The sequence below is a fragment of the Rhamphochromis longiceps genome, linkage group LG14 (genome assembly GCF_057381845.1).
Source record: "Rhamphochromis longiceps isolate RC_006_pf linkage group LG14, R_longiceps_female_GT1.1, whole genome shotgun sequence".
Classification (NCBI taxonomy): domain Eukaryota; kingdom Metazoa; phylum Chordata; class Actinopteri; order Cichliformes; family Cichlidae; genus Rhamphochromis; species Rhamphochromis longiceps.
In genome coordinates, this window is record NC_140570.1 from 4320174 (window position 1) to 4336651 (window position 16478).

Here is a 16478-nt window from a genome sequence, read left to right on the forward strand (position 1 = left end):
ACGTCATGCTCTGCGATGCTGGTCACCGGTCTCTCGCTGATGACGTCACTGTCCTCGGTAGTCAGGCGGTAGATAGCATTAGAATAGATGTCAGACTATTCCCCTGCATTACCAGAAGCAGTCTGTTCTCCCTGCTCCTGAGGAGCAGTTCTCCCACAGTCAGCAGCCCAGCGACAATGCTGTGCTTGGTAAGATGATGTCAATGCTCAGGGAGCTGTTGAATAAAGTGAAGGCTGGGGATGAACATTCCCCCTCACGGCAGGGTGGCGGGCGAGTACAGAACCGGGCCCCTTCGTTCAATGGCAGGAGCTGTCAGGTCTGTAATAAGGAGGACCACACTACACAGTCCCATTGCCGCTTTGCCCGACTCTGTTTCCCATGCTTTCAGCCCGGTCACACACGGCGCTCGTGTGCCAATGGGGCCTCTACGGGTATTAACACCCAGGGAAACTAGACGACCTGTGTTTTGAGGGAGGCTGTACAGGTCATGAAGAACACTCCCACACATATGATGCAGCAGAGCTGTATGACAATGTAAAGGACTTAGACAAGTCTGAGAGAGTTATTTTTCAGGACACACAGAGAATCAGCAGCAGTGACAGCCTGTTCTACACTCCTGTTACAATCGGAGGCAAGGCATCCCTTGGTGCTATGTTGGATAGTGGTTCAATGGCCTGTTTTTTGAGTGAAGTAGCACTGCAGAGGTTTGCTGCTGCTGGTGCTATTGATTTGAGCAATCAGGGGGCACCCACTGTTGTTTTTGTTGGCTGTGGTGGTGTACGAGTGAAGCCTAAATCAGTGGTGGAGCTCGACATGGAAGTGTATGGGTGTCATATCTTGGTTCCAACCTTTGTTGTTGAGAATCAACAAGATTACTTAATTTATGGCTCGAATGTCATCAGACATTTAATCCATCAGTTCAAGAAAGATGCAAGCTACTGGGAGGCAGTTTTGACGTCGGGTTCAGGGCATCAGGAACTTGAACAGTTCCTCTCTCTGCTTGCTGGGCTGGAATGCTGGTCTGGTACTGAGGTACCAGACAAAGTGGGCACAGTCAGGTGCAACAGGGCTGTCACCCTGCCAGGTAACAGTGAGTTTCTTGTATGGGGGAAACCTCCTAAAGATGTTAAGATTTCTCCCGGCTCTACTGTGGTTACTGAGCCAACCCCCTCTCGCTCTGCACCCAGGGGCATCATGGTCGCTAGAGTGGTGACTCCTCTCTGGGGAGACAGGTGGGTCCCACTCAAGCTCCTCAACGTCACAGACAACCCTGTTATTCTGTGGAGGAATGCCAAGCTTGCTGATGTCTACACCTGCTTTGCATTGGAGGATATGGAGGTTCCAGAGCTCAGTCAACAGTCTACTCGTACAGAGCCCACTGGGACATCTGTACCCACAGTGGATGTTGGTACTGTACAGGAGAGGCTGGACCGTGTTGGCCTGGGTGACCTGGACCTAAAGTCCTGTGATGTGTCTCCGGACTGGCAAGAAAAGTTGGCTGACCTTGTGGTCAATTATCAAGATGTCTTTTCTCGCCATCAGGCGTGTGCCTCCTGCCGAATACCACAAGCTCCGCCAGGTTCTTAACAAGATGGAGGAGAGAGACATACACCTTCCAACAACTGCTCACACTGTCTAGCAAATACAATTACATCCACGCTCTTTGGTTCTGTCCACCAGTTCAGAAGTTTTGGCGTGAGATATGTGAAGACTTATCAAAGTGTCTGAAATGTAACATTCCAGCCTCCCCTTTAGTATGCTTGCTGGGCAACTTGGATGTGGTCACTGCAGAAATAAACACAGCCCACATTGTTTTTACGGCCCTATGCATTGCCAAGAAAATGGTCCTCATTAACTGGAAAAATAAAAATAATCTTAATTCTAACCAACATAAAAACCATCTAATAGATCACATTAGTCTTGATACAGCCTCTGCCATCACATTTGATCAGTCCCTTTGGGTCTTTTGATTGGCTTCATCACCTAGTGGGGGTGGGGGGTCGTGGTTTGGTCCTGCCTTCGGTATTGTGGTTGATATGGGGGTAGGGACGGCCTTAGGGCGTCTGAGGAGTCCCTAGGGACGTTTTCCCTGGAGGGCCTAACCCGGGGGATGTGGCCATGACCTGGTTAGGGGCTCTGGTGGCTCTTAGATGGGCCGGATGGGCCTGGGCCCCCTTGCCCTGGTGGGTTCCAGAGTGTGGGGGTGCCTACTGGGGTCAGCGGGGGAGCTGACCCCAGGGAGGGGCCGCTTGCCCCTCCCTTTCTTCCTTCCCCATCCTCAGCTGCCTCCCTATTCCCGCTCTACCACACCCACCCACACACGCAGGGCTTGGGGTGCAGGTATGTCACCAGGGTGCAGGGGAGGCACTCCCCCTCTGTCCCCTTCTGGCCGCCTGTGCCTCAATTTTATTCTGCAACCTAGACATCCACATTACTAACACTCTCACATAACACATACATATAGGGCCTTGCGGGTGGGCACGTTTTACAGCATCCAGAGGATGGTCGGTGTATTCCAACCCACCTCTGGCGCTGGTGCCCTGCCTTCAATTTTAAATGCATATAGACACTGAGGGTTTTCGGGAGGAGCCATGCTGCTCTCTGATAGGAAGCAGGAACCATGCTCTCCTGTGTTTTAAATGCACTTTAGAACAGCACACAGCAACACTACATATGAGCGGGCGGAGGGAGGTTTGGGGTCTTCACTCACCCCGGTTCTTTTAGCCCTCAGGGCTGGGGGGCTGGGAGGAGGTTCTGGCCGTCAGATTGGGGTCTGGGATGCGGGGCCTCCCTGCTACTGCAGATAAGGAGGTGGTCCGCTTGCCTCCACCCCAGAGAGAAGGGTTCCATCTCCTGGGTCTAGGTGCAGCTTGCCCCTCTGGGGACGGGGGTACCTGGACCTGGGATATAGAGTATGTTTGGGGAGTGTGACTGTCTGTGCAGTGTCTATTTGTGTCTGTCTACACGTTGGGTGAGTGCAGAGTATTTGGTTGGTTCTCTGGGTACATCTCAGGCCCTCCAAAGTACGGAGGCCTATCTCCCCTCACCACACTCCCTGCTGGTGGCTGATGCCCTCAGACGTTGGTGTGTTGGTGGTTCTTGTCGACTGGGGCTGGGCGCTCATGTATGTACCGGCTCACTCCTGGTGGCCGATTGGCAGGGCCTGGCGCCTGTGGCCCGGCTGGGCCCCTTCCGGGGGGTGGGGTCCGCTCAGGCCTCTGGTCCTCTCTGGCACAGCTGGCTGCTGGCAGAGCCCGCAGGCACGCCACTGCAACCCCCTCTGGCCTCTGCTCCATAGCTGCTGGGTGACCTCTCGTTTGGGGCTCTCCTCAGCTCTTCCCAGAAGTGTGGCACGGTTCCCCCCCTTTGGTGGTCCTCCTCAGGTCCTCGTACTCTGGGGCCTCTGGATGTCTGGGGCCTGGATCTCCTCCATACCTGCTTCATGCCCTGGGGGACGGGGCTATGGCTCCCCACACTCCCTAGCAGATCGTTACATGGGGAATCCTTTGGAATACAAGTTTATTGTGATGGTGCTGTTTTTTTTATTATGTTGCTCTTTGTTGTTTGCTTTCTCTTCTGTTTTTTTTCTCCATACAGGTGACCCAGGTGTTTTATTTGTTTTTTTTTGTTTTTTTCTTTCTTCCCCCCCTTCTCACCGTCTCTTCTCCTCTTTGGTTTTCTTTCTCTCCCTCTCTTTCTTTCATTCTTTCTCCCTGTCCTATCCCCCAGTCATGTCTGTCCCGTTTGTAGCAACTGAAAATAAAATAAATTCATAATTATAATAAAGGTCAATCAAATGGACCAATATGGCAAGGCCATGATGATCCACTTGGTAAAATAAATCTGCTTGGCATCTTTCTTGGCCTTAAGACAACAATTCTGATGGCTAAAGATCCAAACGGGACACAAAAAAGAAAAAAAAAAGGAATAGAAGCATGCTGATCCACACAGGTATGCACACAGGTGTACACACAGGTGTTCACAGACGCGGACTACACCTTTCTTGGCTGCTGCCTCAAAGCACATTGTGCGCTGTCTATTTTGCGTGCTGCACAATAGCGTTTAATATTTAGTATCTACTGTTATCTACTGCTAGCTAGTTTATTGTGATGGTGCTGTATTTATTATGTTGCTCTTTGTTGTTTGCTTTCTCTTCTGTTTTTTTTTCTCCATACAGGTGATCCAGGTGTTTTGTTTGTTTTTCTTTCTTTCTTCCCCCCTTTCTCACCGTCTCTTCTCCCCTCTGTTTTTCTTTCTCTCCCTCTCTTTCTTTCATTCTTTCTCCCTGTCCTATCCCCCAGTCATGTCTGTCCGGTTTGTAGCAACCAAAAAATAAAATAAAATAAATACATAATTATAATAAATGGTAAATGGCCTGTATTTATATAGCGCTTTACTAGTCCCTAAGGACCCCAAAGCGCTTTACATATCCAGTCATCCACCCATTCACACACACATTCACACACTGGTGATGGCAAGCTACATTGTAGCCACAGCCACCCTGGGGAGCACTGACAGAGGCGAGGCTGCCGGACACTGGCGCCACCGGGCCCTCTGACCACCACCAGTAGGCAACGGGTGAAGTGTCTTGCCCAAGGACACAACAACCGAGACTGTCCAAGCCGGGGCTCGAACCGGCAACCTTCCGATTACAAGGCGAACTCCCAACTCTTGAGCCACGATCGCCCCAATAATAAAGGTCAATCAAATGGACCAATATGGCAAGGCCATGATGATCCACTTGATAAAATAAATAATAATAATAATAAGACAATTATGATGGCTAAAGATCCAAACGGGACAAAAAAAACCCCCAAAAAAACAGGTGGACGCTGAAGGACGCTCATCCCCTGCCACATCAAGCTGATTGCTTGGCAGCCCTTGGTGGCAATGCGTTTTTTAGCACGATGGACTTGACTTCTGGCTTCTATAACATGCCGCTACATGAGGAGGATCGCAAATACTCTCCATTCACAACACCCATGGGTTTGTACAAGTATAACCGCCTCCCTCAGGGTTTGTGCAACAGCCCAGCCAGCTTCATGAGAATGGACCTGTGGACGTGGACAGCAGATCGCACCTTTCAGTCTTCTTCTGAAGCTGGATCTGGCGATGTCATGGATGCGACGGGATTGCTGTCTTTCTCAGAAAGTGGGGATTCTGTGAACAGAACTCGGCAATGGGTTGACAATTTGTCGGCTGCATGTTCAGACAGCTGTGAGGGCGCTGAGCCCTCTAGTCGTGTTTTCAGCATGGCTGATGAGCCTGAGAGTGTGAGTGATTTGCACCATCAAGCCGGTTCAGTGACCTCTGAACGAGACTGCTTATCGGCCCCCTCGACTATCACTCAGGGAGCGAACAGACAACTCAAGCCTTCCAACCAATCTGGTCCTGGCAATGTACAACCAGTCAGATCTCGTTTTGGACGCATTGTCAAACCAGTCAATCGGTTGCTCCATGTAATGTCCACTCAAGAGGTCGTTAATGATGCAAGTCAGATAATTGGCAAAGTCTCTAAGTCAAGGCTTTTCAGTAAGGTTTTTCTTCTACATTGTGGTTTCCAGTTTGGTGTATTCTTTGTTCCATTCTGGTTTTCATTTGCACCACCATGTTTGAACTTCAGTCCCGATGCGGGGACATTTTTTTTTCTGTGGGGCATGGTTTGTGTGGGGTGTAGACGGCATCCTGCATCCAGGAGTTGTAGTGAGTTGGCGCTGCTCACTCTGCTTCATCCTTTTGGGGATACTTCTTGAGTTGGTGTGTCTATATAACCATGTCGGGTCTGTTTTCTTTTGGGTCTCTCTTTTATTTTGTTGATTTTGGTGGATGCTGTGGGTTGTGCAGAGTACAAAAATATCGATATTATAATATGAGAATTGATTCTAGAACATAAATTGCTGGTATCGGAAGAATCGATATTTCAGTATCGATCCGCACACCACTAGAAAATACTCCCAAGCTGGTGGTAGGTGCTTGTGAGCGATACTGTTGTCAATTTTGTATGTGTATTAATGAAAACATTCTTATGGTGGTAATTGTCAACATGTATTTTGATTGTAAGCAGTACTAGCATGTATCCTGAAAGTTACAGGCATTTTGATGCATGGGTAGTAACTTTATTCACGAGTAGCATTTTTAGTTAGCATGCTAAGCTAATACTCGTTAGCTAGTCGGGTGCTTGTTGACTTGCACTCAGCTCTAATGTTTCTCTATGAGATTGTAATTGTTCTAATTCTTGTTAACAGAACTGAATGTTGCAGTTGCTTTGCACACTGTTAATGACGACTGTGTGCTGTTTTCTTTGTACCAGGTAGGCGCTGTTAAGTATAAGTTTTAATTGATGCTGTTGTAAATGGTAAATGGTAAATGGCCTGCATTTGTATAGCGCTTTTCTAGTCCCTAAGGACCCCAAAGCGCTTCACACTACATTCAGTCATTCACCCATTCACACACACATTCACACACTGGCGATGGCAAGCTACGTTGTAGCCACAGCTGCCCTGGGGCGCACTGACAGAGGCGAGGCTGCCGGACACTGGCGCCACTGGGCCCTCTGACCACCACCAGTAGGCAAACATGGGGTTAGTATCTTGCCCAAGGATATTTGGCATGCAGCCAGGAGGCAGCCTGGGATCGAACCACCGACCTTCTGATTAGTTGTATAGGAAAAAAAATGATAAACAATGATGATTTGTTTTATAATAGAAAAGCTGTTTTTATATGTTATTGTTGTTGTTGGTTAGGAAAAAGGAGATATAATGTCTCTTATCACTCATTTACCACAAAGAGAAAAATAAATAAATAATACTGACACTATATGATCACAGGTTTGGTTTCAGCTAGAACTTTTAAAGAAAGACTTTGTTGCTGTTATGTTGTATAAATATATCTTAGTCATTTGTTAAGTGTTATGTTTGGAAGAAAAGAAAAGGAAAATACTCCCCAGCTGGTGAACTGAATGTTGCAGTTGCTTTGCACACTGTTAATAACGACTGTGTGCTGTTTTCTTTGTACCAGTTGCCAGAATAAAGAGGGAGCCCAGAGTAAGGGCAAGTCCAGCGTCGCAGTGCCGTCCTTTCTACATGGGCATATTGCACCACTTGCACCATAGACTCACAGAACAGCAACAGCTACATATGCAGGACACCTTAAACTAGTTTTTTAATTAAGCAGCAAGGCAGAACAAAGTCAGGGCTGTATCAAGACACGAGGACTAAACCCCAATTCAACCAGACCCAGAGCAGGATTTAACCAAGACAGAACCAGAATCAAAACTAGATGATAGTAGCACTAAAAATCATCATAGACCTGCACTACACTTATTTTTTAATTCTACCAAAGTCCACTATTTAGATTCAGAAACGTTTATATAATTATTTAGCCTTGTTGTGTAAACAAGCCTGCATAACTTAATAAATATAGAATTTGAAAAATAACAAACCTAAAAAGAAACACTATGAGCTACATGCTACAATGCTGAAGAGGCATACAGTTCATCACCTCTCCCTCCACTGGGCAAATCTGACCACAACCTGGTGCACCTTGTCCCTGTGTATGAGCCCTTAGTGCGCAGGGTGCCACCAGCCACCCGCACAGTGCAGAGATGGTCAGAGGAGAGCGAGGAGGCTCTTAAGGACTGTTTTGAGTCGACTGTGTGGGAGGTGATCTGTGACGACCATGGAGAGGACATCGACAGCCTTACTACATGCATTACTGACTATATTAATTTCTGTGTGGATAACACCGTACCTACCAGGACTGTACGGTGTTTCTCCAACAACAAACCTTGGATTACCCCAGAAATTAAAGCTGTCCTCAAGCAGAAGAGGAGGGCCTTCAAATCCAAAGACAAAGAGGAGTTGAAAAGGGTGCAGAGAGAGTTGAGGGGACTGATAAGGAATGGGAAGGACAGCTACAGGCAGAAGATGGAGAACCAGCTTCAGCAAAACAACATTGGTGAAGTCTGGAGAGGCCTCAGAACCATCTCAGGCCACAAACAGCAGAACTCTCTGCCTGGGAGGGATGTGAGATGGGCAAATGAACTGAATCATTTCTTCAACAGATTTGATTCAACCATGAGACAGTCTACAACATCGGCTGCAGACTCACCCACCCCCACTGCTGCTGTTCCACCTCTGACACCTCAGACACTTCACACCTCCTCTATTCACCCTGCTCACTCCTCCCCACCCCCAACAACAGCATCCAATACACACTCAACACAAGGCTCCAGCCTGTCTCTCTCAACCACCCAGGTTAGGAGGGAACTGAGGAGGATTAATGGCAAGAAGGCAGCGGGTCCAGATGGCATCAGCTCGAGGGTCGTCAGGTCCTGCGCGGACCAACTGTGTGGGGTGATGGAGCACCTCTTCAACCTGAGCCTGAGGTTGGGAAGAGTCCCACAGCTCTGGAAAACCTCCTGTGTTGTACCAGTGCCAAAGACTTCACGCCCCAAGGACCTCAACAGCTACAGGCCGGTGGCTCTGACATCCCACCTGATGAAGACCCTGGAGCGGTTGGTCCTGGCTCAGCTTCGGCGCCTAACAAGCTCATCACTGGACCCACTTCAGTTTGCCTACCAGCCTGGCATTGGAGCGGATGATGCCGTCATTCACCTCCTACATCGTTCCCTCGCTCACCTGGAGACCGCTGGAAGCACTGTGAGAATCATGTTCTTTGATTTCTCCAGTGCCTTCAACACTATTCTTCCCTCGGTTCTAAAGGACAAGCTGGTGAACTCTGGAGTGGACCATCACCTCACTACCTGGATCCTGGACTACCTCACCGACCGACCACAGTATGTGAGGACTCAGGGCTGTGTGTCGGACAGGGTCGTCTGCAGTACGGGGGCCCCACAGGGAACGGTTCTGGCTCCGTTCCTCTTCACCATCTACACTGCAGACTTCTCCCACAATTCCACCCAGTGCTTCCTGCAGAAGTTCTCTGATGACTCTGCAATAGTCGGCCTCATCACTGATGGGGACGACAAGGAGTACAGAGGACTGACTCAAGACTTTGTGGACTGGTGCCAGCTGAACTACCTCCAGATCAACGCCAGTAAAACCAAGGAGCTGGTGGTAGACTTCCGCAGGCACAAGCATTCTCCACTGCAACCACTGAACATCCAAGGTATGGACATTGAGGCTGTGGACAGCTACAGGTACCTTGGTGTTCATCTGAACAACAGACTGGACTGGACTCATAACTCAGACGCCCTCTACAGGAAAGGGCAGAGCAGGTTGTACCTGCTGCGGAGACTCAGGTCGTTTGGGGTGGAGGGCCCACTCCTGAAGACCTTCTATGACTCTGTGGTGGCTTCTGCTATCTTTTATGGTGTGGTCTGCTGGGGCGGCAGCATCTCTGCTGGGGACAGGAAGAGACTGAACAGGGTGATCCGAAGGGCCAGCTCTGTTCTAGGATGCCCTCTGGACCCAGTGGAGGTGGTGAGTGACAGGAGAACGGCGGCTAAGCTGTCATCCCTGATGGACAACATCTCCCACCCCATGCAGCAGACTGTGACAGCACTGAGCAGCTCCTTCAGTGGGAGACTGCGGCACCCACGGTGTGGGACGGAGAGATTTCGCAGGTCTTTCCTCCCCACTGCTGTCAGACTCCATAATAAAGACTTTAACTGATCAAGCACACACATCCATACATATGCAATAATACTAAGTGCAATAATCCTTTCTGTCATCGTTGTATTTTTACTCAGTTGTATATAGCATTCGTATTCTATTTTTATCTTATTGTATATTTTTATTCTATTTTATTCTACTGTATATAGTATATTATTTTATTCTATTCTGTACAGCTGTGTACTGTATTTATTCTTATTGTATTCTAATTTTTGCGTCATAACTTTTGCACTGTCCACTTCCTGCTGTGACAAAACAAATTTCCCACGTGTGGGACTAATAAAGGTTATCTTATCTTATCTTATCTTATCTTATGAGGACCTATGATACAGTTATACTTTTGGTAAACAACCATTTGACTAACATGTGTGTCTCACCTGCTCTTGTTCCATCTCTGTTCTGTCCTCATTCTCCACCTCCCTCTCTGCCTCTATCTCTCCCTCTCAGTTCCTCTCTCTCCCTCTCTGCTCCTCTCTCTCCAACATCATCAAATATACAGTTGAAACCAGATATTTACAAACTCTTCAGATAAAAACACTTTTTAAATTGTAACATCAAATCAGACTAAATGTTTATTTCTTTTAGATTGATAAAAATAAAAAACATATTTGTTAACTTTAAGAGTAAAGAGAGAAACTATCTGTATTTCTTAATTGTAAATGGCACCAAATTGTATTCAAAATTGAGCCACACTTATGGAGCTCCACAATTCTTTTCCTGGTGTTTTGGTTGACATCTCTTGATTTTCCCATGTCACAGAAACAGGCTCTGTGTTTTGCCTTATATGCATCCACAGGTGTGCCACCAATTTACTCACATGGACTCTACTAACCTATCAGAAGCTTCTTCAGCTCAGAATGGAATCGTCTGCAGTTTTCTTATTAATTAACAATAGACTTAGTGTACATGTACTCCTACATTTGATGAAAGTGATAAAAAATAGACAGCTCTGTCTCTCTTTATTCTGACATTTAACTAATTCAAAAGATATTTCAATATTTATTTATCCAAAACAAAACAAGTTTACTCTAAATTGATGTTGTACAGTAAAAAATGTTCTTGTATTTTCTCCATAAAGTGTATGTAAATATCTGGTTTAAACTGTGAATATACTGCTGTGTATTGAAATTCCTCTTGTTTTGCATAGGAATATACTGAACAAAATACAAAGCATAATGTATAAAATAACATCTACCAGAGTTTTTTCTTTGAAAGAAGCCCCTTATGTCCATTCTTGTATATCAGTACATTACTGAAACCGATTTATTTAGCCGTGGAGGGTAACAACTGAAAATATGAAATAAACACACATGTAAGCTAAGACTCTCTAAAGAAACAGCATTGTTGTTGTTCGGCTTTTCATTTCGCCATTTGTTGATTCACTTGAAGAGAAGTAACGTAATATGGGTCAAGTGATCAGTTTGACATCAATCTTTTGTGATACACCTTCATATTTACATTATTTGTACAGTACGAATGATTTGCTTTGGTACCTGGTCGAACTTCAGTTCTCCTCTGTCTGCCTGGCTGCGCTTCCAGTTTTTGTTTTATACAGTTGTCAGCCAGGCATCTAACTATGAAAAATTACCCTCCAAAAGACCCCGAGCTTCTGAAAAAACAACCCGGGCTTAAGCCCAGTAAGACACCCCCCGCTCCTCCACTGCTGCTCAGATTCAGAGATTTGGCTGATGTCGGTTGATTGGACTGAATTTAACAGTGCAATTCCATAAGGACCCAAAATGTACTGCAAAAACAACTCAAAATATTCCAAGGCAAAGAAATCGGATATTTGTAAATGTTCAAACCAATCACATGATCTGAGATCAACACTCAAAAAAAATAACTTGTTCAATTTACTTAATACAGTTATGTCAACAATTTCCACTAAGCAGAGTTTTGTTCTAATTCTAAATGATTATTAAGATGCAAATAAGTGACTTAAGTGTAACTAACATAAGAAAATCAGGTCATTCTAACCTTATCTGGTCAGCTTTGATTTAGGTAGTAGGTCTGTGTTCACCTAATTAAAGTGACCAAAACAAAAATTCTTGTTGATTAATGCAAACATAAATATTTCATTATACTGAATTAAGTTCTATTTACATAAGTAAGTTAACCATATTTAGTAAAACCAATCAAACAATACTTTGCAGCTCTTAAATTAGTGTGGCAATCACTGGATTTTATTTTACTTAACTTGTTTTAACTGGTATAACCGTAGTAGTTTAAAGTTGATTTACTAAACCAGGATATGTCAACAATTTCCACAGAGTGTAGTTAAGTTACGGCACTTTAGTGGAACAAACATTTATTACTAATGAAGCAGAGATACAGTGGGGCAAAAAAGTATTTAGTCAGCCACTGATTGTGCAAGTTCCCCCACTTAAAATGATGACAGAGGTCAGTAATTTGCACCAGAGGTACACTTCAACTGTGAGAGACAGAATGTGAAAAGAAAATCCATGAATTCACATGGTAGGATTTGTAAAGAATTTATTCGTAAATTAGGGTGGAAAATAAGTATTTGGTCACCTCAAACAAGGAAAATCTCTGGCTCTCACAGACCTGTAACGTCTTCTGTAAGAAGCTTTTCTGTCCCCCACTCGTTACCTGTATGAATGGCACCTGTTTGAACTCATCATCTGTATAAAAGACACCTGTCCACAGCCTCAAACAGTCAGACTCCAAACTCCGCCATGGCCAAGACCAAAGAGCTTTCGAAGGACACCAGGAAAAGTATTGTAGACCTGCACCAGACTGGGAAGAGTGAATCTACAATAGGCAAGCAGCTTGGTGTGAAAAAAATTAACTGTGGGAGCAATCATCAGAAAATGGAAGACATACAAGACCACTGATAATCTCCCTCGATCTGGGGCTCCACGCAAGATCTCATCCCGTGGGGTCAAAATGATCATGAGAACGGTGAGCAAAGATCCCAGAACCACACGGGGGGACCTGGTGAATGACCTGCAGAGAGCTGGGACCAAAGTAACAAAGGTCACCATCAGTAACACACTACAACGGCAGGGAATCAAATCCCGCAGTGCCAGACGTGTTCCGCTGCTGAAGCCAGTGCATGTCCAGGCCCGTCTGAAGTTTGCCAGAGAGCACATGGATGATACAGCAGAGGATTGGGAGAATGTCATGTGGTCAGATGAAACCAAAGTAGAACTTTTTGGTATAAACTCAACTCGTCGTGTTTGGAGGAAGAAGAATACTGAGTTGCATCCCAAGAACACCATACCTACTGTGAAGCATGGGGGTGGAAACATCATGCTATGGGGCTGTTTTTCTGCCAAGGGGACAGGACGACTGATCCGTGTTAAGGACAGAATGAATGGGGCCATGTATCGTGAGATTTTGAGCCAAAACCTCCTTCCATCAGTGAGAACTTTGAAGATGAAACGAGGCTGGGTCTTCCAACATGACAATGATCCAAAACACACCGCCCGGGCAACAAAGGAGTGGCTCCGTAAGAAGCATTTGAAAGTCCTGGAGTGGCCTAGCCAGTCTCCAGACCTCAACCCCATAGAAAATCTGTGGCGGGAGTTGAAAGTCCGTGTTGCTCGGCGACAGCCCCAAAACATCACTGCTCTCGAGAAGATCTGCATGGAGGAATGGGCCAAAATACCAGCTACTGTGTGTGCAAACCTGGTAAAGACCTATAGTAAACGTTTGACCTCTGTTATTGCCAACAAAGGTTATGTTACAAAGTATTGAGTTGTATTTTTGTTATTGACCAAATACTTATTTTCCACCCTGATTTACGAATAAATTCTTTACAAATCCTACCATGTGAATTCATGGATTTTTTTTTTCACATTCTGTCTCTCACAGTTGAAGTGTACCTCTGGTGCAAATTACTGACCTCTGTCATCATTTTAAGTGGGGGAACTTGCACAATCGGTGGCTGACTAAATACTTTTTTGCCCCACTGTATCTCTGAGTATCAATAAACATTTTCCTTCTTCTATATCGGGCGTAATGTTTAACAGTTTTCACTAAAGAGCAAATAAGTAGGAAAAGTGGTTCTATTTCACTTTTACATTAATAAGATTATAGCTGGTGTTTTTCTATGCTGTGTTAATATTGTGTCAAATGCTGTTTAAAAAGCAAGCCAACAACAAATGGACTCTGTAGCAGAAGGGAACTACACATACCAAGTTTTGGAAAAACAGAAAATAGTTAAGATACGCAACCCTTGTGACATCTCTTATTGCCCCGTTTTCATGCCAATCTGTTACATTCTCCATTTTTTATTTTTCACCCTTCCCTCTCCATCCATCCATTCTCCAGCTGTCTTAGGGCGAGAGGCGGGGTACGCCCTGGACAGGTCGCCAGTCTGTTGCAGTCAGAGCTGGGAGCCCCCTTCCCTCACCAACATAAAATGAAAATCTCATATTAAAAATCTGAAAGTCTGCTAAAACATATCCAGACATCATTTCTTGTTTTTGTTTTAGCTCTTGAGCTTTTGTTGAGAGACAGTTTCCATCAAGTTCCATGACAATTGTTTGTAAAACCTCAAATGTCTACTTAAGCTTTGTGGGGTAGCTCAAGACCAGTGAGTAAAGGAGGCCAAACAACATGGCGACTACATTTGCAATGTTACCAAGGTCATGAAGCACTTTGACACCTTCAGTGATTATTCCAACACCTTCAAGGTCATCTGTGGGTTCTGCTTCCATCTTAATGGTGAAGATTCCCAGGATCATTTCCCGCATTGCCTAATAGTTGTCATTCTCAAAATAAAAAGAAATAAATCTTTAGCCAGAACACAAACCTGCAAAAAAACATTCTCTTTGCTTCCACAAAGCAAAGCTGTGGAAAGCAGAGGCCACTAAACTTACAGTGTCCTCCTTTATGAGAGTTTCTGGGTCTTCACTGAGATAAACAATTCGTGCTTTTAGTACACGAGCTCTTTTAGTTTCAATGGCAGCAGCCTGCAGCAAAGAAAAGGGCAGTGTGTAAGGTTATTGTTGTATTGTGCCGTAAAGAACACAAGAAAAAAAATAAAAGGAAAAAACACAAAAAGTAATCACTGAAAAGTCCAAAATAACTGAAATTTTTAATAGTTTCTGCAGCTGAAAGTAGCAGTTTAAACAGTTTAAATCTTAATTTTAGGAAGATTTTTCAAAATCGACTTTGTAAAAAATCTCTTGAGAAAAGGTTATTACAGAAAGAATAACAGGAACAAATGCCAGAAGTTATAGCACCCAAAAAAGAACCCATACAGAGTTCAGAATAATAAAGAGTAATTGAGTAACAGTTGCACTCAAATAATAATAACAGAATTAATTGAATACAAAAATATATTGATGAACAGACATTTGTTAGAAAAACAACAATAAAAAAAACACCTTGTCCAAGTCTGCCTTGATGTTCTTAATTTTTTGTCGCAAATAATAATAATAATAATAATAATGGATTGGATTTATATAGCGCTTTTCAAGGCACCCAAAGCGCTTTACAATGCCACTATTCATTCACTCTAGCATTCATACACTGGTGGAGGCAAGCTACGGTTGTAGCCACAGCTGCCCTGGGGCAGACTGACAGAAGCGAGGCTGCCATTTCGCGCCATCGGCCCCTCTGGCCAACACCAGTAGGCGGTAGGGTAAAGTGTCTTGCCCAAGGACACAACGACCAGGACAGAGAGCCCAGGGATCGAACCGGCGACCTTCCGGTTACAGATACGCTTCCCAACCCCCTGAGCTTGTCTTTTCCTTTGGAAGAATTTTATTAGCTGCAAGGAGCGGTGATCTAACTGCTGCATGAATGTCAGTGGGACAGTGGTGATGTGGGCAAACTCTGCTTCCACCTACAAACATGTAATAATTACAGTAAAAAAGTGCTGTGGACCACAGCAATCTGATGTAGGATAATGATAACAACAATGAAATGCATTTTTATTATCTGATTCATTTTAGTTAAAACAAGTCAAAATAATCAGAAATGGCAGTGGTGCTCTTTCTTAACTACAAACCAAATTTGAAAATGACAATTTCCAGCTCTGGGTGAATATTCACGAAAGATCTGAACCCTTTACAAAATAAAAAAGGGTAATAATAATAATAATAATAACTGATCTCAGTGGTATCCCACATCACTACTAGAGAGAGCTTCTGAGCACGTGTGATGTTTTCTCAGTGTGATATGATACAGGACTTTGTAAAGAGGCAGTTTGGATTGTTGAATTCACTCAGCCCTGTTATGTTGTAAAAAGGAAAAAAGGACCTTTGTCAAAAGAAGCAATCAGATATACTTGAATGTAAACACTGATATCAATACCATTCGTCTCTTAGGAGAACCTGTTAGAGCACATGCACACAAAGTGGGTTCTGTGACTGTAGCTAGTCCAAAATTTGAGTTAACGCTATAATGCCCTTTGTATCATATTTGATACATGAGTTTCTGAGACCCCTATCTCATCAGCATGATCAATACTTGCCATGATTTCAAAATGTTATGGACAAAACTCTTTTTTGTCTAAAATTAAAATTGTTGTTAACAAAAAGTTGCAAAAAATGCCCAATGTATCAAATATATACAAAAATATATAATAAATATATAATAAAAATATACCATATACAAAATGATATAGCAAAAAAAGTGGATTTTGTTATAAGGGTTATTAAACATCTGAGTTCCAAAAAAATCTGAATTTTCTGGCTATTTTTTGATGGGTTGGATCTTACAGGGTTAAACTTGGTAAAGTGTAGTGATGTGTCGGTTGCGAACGAAATGGCTCTTAGAGCCAGGTCTTTGACGTGAACGACGCGAGCCGGCTCCTTATCGCGAGTCGTGGTTTGTTTGTTTTTTCCTTTCTCTCACCAGAGCAGAGGG